Here is an 8,832-nt window from a genome sequence, read left to right as displayed (position 1 = left end):
ACATTCAGGGCTTTACGGAAGGTTTATTAGAGATTTTTCAAAAATTGCAAAGCATTTGTGCTCATTGCTAGAATAGAATTGAAAATTATTCTTTGACAATATGTGTTCGGATGCCTTTATTCAGTTAAAAAAGAAGCTAGTGAATACACTTGTTGTCGTTACACTCGATTGGTCTCAACCTTTTGAAGTTATATGCGATGCAAGCGACTTTGTTTTGGGTGCGGTTCTAGGACAACGAAAGGGAAAAATATTTCACACCATTTATTATGCTAGAAAAACTCTTACATAGGCTCAATTCAATTATACCAATACAGAGAAAGAATTGCTGGCTGTAGTCTTTTCTTTCGACAAGTTTCATTCCTATCTTATCAGCGCAATGATTACTGTATTCACTGACCACTTGGTGTTAAGATATCTCTTTGCGAAAAAGGATGCCAAACCAAGACTGATACGCTGAATATTATTGTTGCAAGAATTTGACATCAAGATAAAAGACCGTAAGGGATTAGAGGATCAAATTATAGAACATCTATCTCAATTAGAAGTTGGCAGCGAAGACAGAAACATACTTTAAATTGTCACCGCATGAGTTAATGTCGCTGCATGAGTTAATAACAGATTGCATCTAGAATTGTCGCCGCACCTGACAACTATCCAGATAAGAACAAAACTTGTGTGAGCTGTCCAGTCTAGTACAACCAACTTGTACATACAAGGACATAATAATTTTGGGGAAAGGACACCTGTACTATGGAGGAGGGCATAAAAGGTGGATGTTAGAAGAAAAGGTGGCTTTTTTAGTTATTTTTTGGATCATCATCTTCATCATCCCACCTTAAAGCTTGTGGCAATGGTAGCTTAAGCCTCTCACGGGTCAGCCAACGTGAATACTAAATGCAGACTAGATTCTGACAAAGCGACCTAAGTGTGGGACAAGAGGGAATAGAGACATTCAGTCGAGTTGTCTAGGAATAGAATTCTCCACTTGATTCTTTCTTATTTATTTCTAAATGCTGATTCTTTGTTTTTTGATTGTATGGTAGTACTGATGAATTGTTGGTGAAATGTTATCTTATTCAAACTTGTTTTTTTTGTTTAATCTTGGGGTTTGAATTTTTTTAACACGGAAGTGTTATTACAGTCACTGATACTGGAAAGTGCAGTGACAGTTTAAGCCAACAAGCATTTCAACAGAAGTTGAGTAAGGATTAGAGGAATTTAGTCTATTTGTTTTTATTAGTGTCGAATTTCCATCATCGAAAGGTGAGGTTAGTATACATGTTTAAGTCTCAGATTAAATAGAGGAGTGACTCTGGGTAAGATATACATTGAATTTTATTGCTTCGACAATCACCTATCTTTTTATACCTTTTGAGAACTTAGTATTCTACTGAAGATTCATGTTAGGGATCCCGGTTTATCACCATCATATTTTATTTTATTGTATTTAAGTTAATGCATCGACTACTATTCTCACAATTTAACCCATTTGTATCTAGTTGTTGCACCTACATTAATAGGTATAAGACTACCATCCCTGTGGGATTGATATCCGATAGGCTCACATCTGTCTACTATACTTACATCGACAGTGTACGCTTGCACACTATTGCTGTGACATTAAACAGTCAATCATTAGGGTGTGCAAAACAATCCTCAAATGTTGGGCATGCTCTGTCTCATCTCATGAATAGATCAAAATGTCATTAATGAACACAACAACAAATCTTTCTAAATACAGTCTAAATATTTTCTTCATCAAATTCATAAATATAGCAGGTGTATTAGTCAAACCAAATGGCATCATAAGGAACTCATAATGTCCATACCTAGTTCTGAATGCAGTTTTTGGCACATCCGCGTCTTTAACCCGTAATAGATAATAACCAGAACAAAGATTGATCTTTGAGAATATTGTTGCACCTTTCAGCTAGTCAAATAGATCATCAATACATGGTAATGGATACTTGTTCTTGATCGTGACTTTGTTGAGCTGTCGGTAGTCGATACATAGTCTCATTGTCCCGTCTTTTTTCTTAACAAAAAATAGGAACACTCCAAGGGGACAAACTGGATCGAGAAAAGCCCCTATCTGTCAACTCTTACAACTGTGCTTCCAGTACTTTCGATTTTATAGGTGCCACTCGAAACAGATCTATCGACACCGGAGATGTTCTCAGCATTAACTCAATAGCGAACTCAACCTATTTGATCGATGGTAACCCTAGTAACTTCTCTGGAAACACATTTGTATACTGACATACCACTGGAATCAATTCTAGCTTCAACTCTGAAACTCTAGATGCAAATATATAAGTGAAATATGCTTCAGCCTTTTCTAACATATTTTTGTGCCGACATAGCTGGAATAACATTAGATGATGCACTATCCAGCCTGTGTGATTCAATTCAAATTTTTTCACCGTTCTGACACTTTAACACAATATGCTTTCATCTACAATTCACCACAGCATCCTGTAGAGTTAACTAGTACATACCCAGAATCACATCAATTTCATCAAAAGGTAGTAACATCAAATTAGCTAGAAAGTTGCAACCCCGAATCATCAAAAGTCAGTTTTTACAAACTTTATCAACTAACACATATCGACCTAGGGGTTCGTTACTTTAATCACAAACTCAGTAGACTCGAAAGTTATTTTCTTATCTGACACTAAGGTCAGTCAAATCATTAACATTAGTACCAAAGATAGAAAATGTATCAGTGATAACATCTGGCACTAAAGCTCCCTCTCGAGCACGGATCGCGTAAGCTCTAGCTGGCGCTCGAGCCTCAGATCTCATAGTAGAGTCTTTCGTCCCACTATGGCTATTACCAACATTACCAGTGTTTCGAGATGGTCTACCTCCCGCAACTATATTACTCAGTCGAGTAGTCTAAGCTTACTCATTATCTGACCTTTCTGGGCAATACTTGAGATAATGTTCATACGAACCACATTTGGAACACGACCCGTCTTTCAATCTGCATTCCCTGAAGTGTCGTCTATTACATTGCTGACATTCGGGCTTGTTATGACTTTTTCAACAGAGATTGGTATGACTTTCTGTAACGCGTAGGTTTTTGCAACTGTTCACAGTTGTTATCAAGTAATAAGTAAGTAGTGAGATATCGTCTCCACAGGGATTGTATTTGTGCTAAGTCACTGAATTTGTAAAATTATATTAACAATTTGGTAAATAAAAACACAATATAGTTGAAAAGTGGTGATTAAATTATATTAAACTAAATGCAATGATCCCTAATGCAAATTATCCTAAGTATGCAAACTAAATGAAATATAATTTAGTAAAATTAAACACAATTTACAACAATTATAACATAAATAAACTGGGACAATTACTTTAATTAAACTTAACTTATTATCAACATTCTTAATAACATTCGAAAAAACATTCCATGGCAACTCGATCTTTCATGAGTTTGGAAACCACATTAGGTCATTTTAGAATCCTTTACTTAGTAAATACTCATTTTACTGATCCTTATATACTAAGGGTTTCTTAGTATTCGTGTGAAGTAACAGGGACATGTTAGGTTTGAAACAATTAATCACACAAATCTAAAAACTATGTAGATAACAGAGCATGGTCAAAGTTGTTATACAACCTACAATTTAATCGGGTGAGGATCTAAATTGAGCATGCACATTTCATTTATGTGTCCATTAGCCATCATCTGGTCAGGATCGCTCAACTAATTTAGGTGCATTCCAATCACGTATGAACGAAGTACGGACTTCATTTTAATTGAAAACATGATCGATTGAGGCATAAAAATTATAAATATGAATCAAATAAATATTATTTAATCAAAAAAATCATCCTCACTTAAATAAAATTAAGCTAAAATTGTTGTACACAAGAATAAAGAACACATAGCAAACATCTTTAGATTAAATTAAAAAAAAAGAAAGATTAAACCCAATTCAGAGTGGCTGTCACCCAAAACTCTGACTGACGAGGCTCCATTGCTTCTTTGCTTTGCTCCTTTGCTGATGGTTCTCTAAGGTAGCCGGCCAAGGTTTCTTTGAGAGGCTAATTTTGCTAAAAATCCTTATGCAAGGATGATGATAGGTGTGAGTGTAACATCCTAATTTTAGGCCTAGTCGAAATAGTGGTTTCGAAACCACAAATTCAACGTGATAAAATTTATTTTTATTATATTTTTATGGTCTACAATTTCATGGAATGATTTTTTGAAAATTTTGTTCGAAAATTTCGATGTTTGGGCACTCAATTTAGTAAAAAGGACTAAATTGTAAAAAACTACAAAAGTTGAATTCTACATGTTAGAGGTGTCCAATTGTTATGAAATTTTAAATTGGAGGTCCTTATATGGTAATTAGACCATTGGTTAAGTTGGTGAACAAAAATGGACATGGTTAGGCTTGTTTCCAAAGATTTTCATTAAGGGCATTTTGGTCATTTAGTTATTAAAATGAATTAAAAACAAAATTAAAAGCCAATTTTTGTTCATCTTCTTCATTTGGCCGAAATTAGCAAGGGGGAAGGCATAGTTATGGTTTTCAAGCTTCCAAGCTCCATAGTAAGTGATCCCAAGCCCCGTTTTTAATGTTCTTTACGTTTTTGAAGCCCCGACAACTTGATTTAGCTTATTCTAGCAATAATTTAACCTAAGATTCGTATTTGGAAAAATACCCATAGTTGAAATACGTTTATTTTGATGTTTTATGGTAGAATATAAAGTCTTAAATTATGTTAAACAACTTTTGCTAAGCGATTTTAAGTGAAAACGACTAAAACGACATAATTGGTAAAAATACCTAATGTTCATAAGTAAGTGTTAGAATGAGAATTTGATGTTACCATAGAAGGGAAAAATGTTCAGCATGTTATAACACATCAGAATATGGGATGAAGTTTAATTTCTGAGCTTTGGGGAAAAAGTGTAAATATGTAAAACTTTAGGGGTAAAATCATAATTTTGCCAAAGTTTGAGTCAAGGACTGTTTTGATCAATGTGAATATTAAATAAGCTAAATTTTCTATTATAGATCAAGAAGAATGAAATCCGAGGTTAGACCGAGAAAAGAAAAAGGTTGAAGACTAAGTTGATAGATTTGGCTATATTTTGTACTGAGGTAAGTTTACGGTAAATAAATGCAATATTTTAATAATTATTATTAATGTTGTTATTTTCTAGCATTTATTTATTTATTTCATGAAAATATCTAATGTTGACTCAAGTATGAGATGACAGAGAATTAGTGATACAAGCCCCGTTGAAACATTAAGAATGTATTGGATACAAATGTCATGACATTTGGGTAAAGAGATCCCATGTAAGACCATATCTGGGACACGGCATTGACATCATTGAGATTATGAGAGGTCCCATGTAAGACCATGTCTAGGACATGGCGTTGGCACCGAGATGAGAGGTCCCCCGTAAGACCGTGTTTGGGACATGACATGGGCATCGATATGAGAACTCCCATGTAAGACCATATCTAGGATATGGCATTGGCAGTACAGGAAACATTCCATGTAAGACTATGTCTGGGAGATAGCTTTGGCATGTTATATTCAGACAAGAGACCCGAGTATCTTAGTATTCCAAGTGATTCAACGGGCTAGAAAATGAATTAAGTTACATGAATGTTCAAGCAAAAGCATGATAACTAGATTCAGGTGAGTTATAAAGGATTGAAAATATCTCAGTTATCAGTTAACAAAAAGAATTTCAGTAAGTGAAGAGTAAGTTATAATCGTGACTTATTTAAGCAAGCAAGTAAGTAAACAAGTAAGTGAGTAAGTAAAGAAGAAAGTAAATATCTTAGTGCTTGATGAAAATTTATGAGTATGATGGTTTATGATAAATGTTGTTATTTACTTACTTGTAAACTTACTAAAATTTATGCTTACTTTCTTTATTTTCCTAATTTTTTTAGTAACTCCAAGTCAGTTCGGCAATCACAAGGACGTCGGAGTTCGTCTTACACTATCCATAGACATCTCGGTATTATGAAATTTCGAACGTGTAAAGCTATGGCATGTATGACTTAGTCATTTTGAGTGCGTTCATATGATATGGGTAATGATTTGCTATTAAAATGGTTAAATAAGAACATGTTTGGTATTATGGATGTTTAAATGTTGATTAATACAATGAAATTATAAAAAGAGTAAAAATTTGCAATGGTATAGTTTTTGGACAATAGCAGATACGTGAATTTGAAAACTCACCGAAATTATTAAAAATGGAATTAGAGAGTGAATGAGACATATAATTAAAGCTTATTGAGTCTATTTTCATATGAAACAAACACTGTAGGCAAATGAATTTTATATTATGAGATATTTGAATTTTAGTGAGACAGGGTTAGAATTGTTTCTGAAGTCCCTTGTTCTAAATTTAGAAAATCATTAAAAATTGTATAGAAAGAATTATGAGTTATAATTTATATGTATAGAATCCTTAGTGAGTATATTTTGAGTAGAAACAAGTGGAAGCACCATATGAAGTCTGTACAACAAGATAATTAATTTTTAGTGATGAGAGGTTAGGACAGTCAAACAATGAAACATGGGAGATTTTAACTAATAAACTGTACTAATTGGCTAAACCAAAAACTCTAAAAAATTTATGGTAAGATAATATATGAGTCTAGTTTTGGGGAAAATTTACGGATCTAAATTTTGAGTTTCCTAACTCGATTTATAATTAGATTACTGACTACTGTGCAAGTGCACATCATTATGGTGAACAGTGAAATAAATTTTAAAAGTAAAGTTTTATGCCCCGAACTAATAAGTTAAGTCAAGTAATGACTCATGCTCAACTCCTACAACAGTATCTGATAACGGGTGTTACAGTGAGGGGGAAGGATAGCTAAGAGAGTTAAGAGAGGAGAGAATGATGAATGAGTGAGGGATGATTGAAAAAGTGAGAAATGAGTTATTATTTATAGGTGAGGCAAGGCAGCTAGTTTGCTAAAAATAGGAGTGTCCATCTTTTGAAACTTCTTCCAAGGATGGCTGGCCATGAATTGAGGAAATGTGGCTGATTTTGTTTGATTCTTGGTCAATTTGAGTGCCACCACAACTCAGGACTAAGACTCAGTCACCAGCAAATCTTTGGGAAAATCTCTGATTTCTTTTACTCTCAGACCTGTGCAAAAATAGTAGATAGTTTAGAGGACATAATAATATAATTTTAAGCACTTCAATTAATTTACTTAATTAATTAAAACCCAATTTATTAATGAAATATTTAAAATGAATTATTAAACATAACTTTATATTTTATTATTTAATTTAATCATACATGACCCACTTTATAGCTTAAAAATATAATATGCTCAAACTAATATAAAATAAGCTATTTTATGCATGAAAACTATATAATAAAGCATAAAATCACATTTTAATAATTTCCATGTCCTAATTTCATATTTTCGCATATTTCATTAATTTATTAAACAATTACTTGGTTTTAACAACAAATTTAAGTAAAACGGTGATGAATTATATAGGAAAAATCCTATATATTTTTCAGTTTACACATCCCCATAGGACTTTTTCCTGAGTCACGAGCCTCAGAATCGGCTTTTCTCTTTGCTTTTCTAAGTTCTTCGGCTTTATGTGCCATGTCAACCAGAACTACAAATTCTTTCAACTCAAGAATCCCAAGTAATAGCTTTATGTCTTAGTTCAATCGGTCTTCAATCCAAGTGCACATAACAACCTCTGTCGGTATACATTCTTGGGCATACGTACTGAGTCAGACAAATTCTCTTTCATATTTAGCTGCTATCATCCAGCCTTGTTTCAATTCAAGAAACTCTTTGCGTTTCTTATCTAGGAATCTCTAACTCACATATTTATTTCTAAACTCTGTTTGGAAGAATTCCCAGTCTACTCGATCTCTCGTCACAACCGCAACTAGGGTGTTCCACCACTAATATGCCGAATCTTTCAATAAAGAAACAGCACATTTCAAGCATTCTGTCGGTGTAAATGACAATTTATCGGAAACTCTCACCGTATTTTCTAACCAAAATTCAACTCTATTAGGATCATCTTAAATTGTACCTCTAAACTCTTAGCCCCATATGTGTGGATTTTATCAACTAGAGGCTTGCTCTCTCGTACTGGTTCCAAACCCTGGGGAACTACGGGAACTAGTTGGTGTACAAGTAGGGGTGGAGGTCATTGAGTCATTGGGTTAATTCACACGAACTCAAAAAACCACTTAGACATCATCTGGAAGAAGGCTTCCTTAGCCTCTCCTTCCCGACCCTTAGACACAGGCCTACTTCCAGTAGATGCTGCTCCGTGAACGGAGGCTTGCGCATTACTTTCTACTTCATCAGAATCAACTCGATTGAATGACATTTTATTTGTATGAAAGCATAGCTCAAATTGAGTTAGGAATTATCACACTATCACAAGTTATATAATGACATGTATTTCTAGACACATCCATGCTACTTTCAATTCGAGAATCCACTAAACTATAGCTCTGATACCACTAAATGTAACACCTCTAACCCGTATTCGTCGCCAAAAAAGGGTTACAGAGCATTACCGTACAAATGGAACATTAAAACATACATTTCATACATTTCGATTGCTGATGGAAACCTTGTTGATCAATTGTCCTTTAGAAGTGATCTGAATTTTGATGTGGTTACTTGCCATCCTTTGATTGATGATAATATATTTGTGTGGGATGATGGCAAGAAGAATAACGCTTTTGGAAATTGTGATGCTGATGAGTTTGTTAGTGAAATAATAATTATTCAGCATTTGCAAGATAAGAAGACATATAAGCCATTCCATCGA

Source organism: Gossypium raimondii, unplaced genomic scaffold (genome assembly GCF_025698545.1).
Source record: "Gossypium raimondii isolate GPD5lz unplaced genomic scaffold, ASM2569854v1 Contig00267, whole genome shotgun sequence".
NCBI classification, from domain to species: Eukaryota; Viridiplantae; Streptophyta; class Magnoliopsida; order Malvales; family Malvaceae; genus Gossypium; species Gossypium raimondii.
This window is presented reverse-complemented; position numbering follows the sequence as displayed.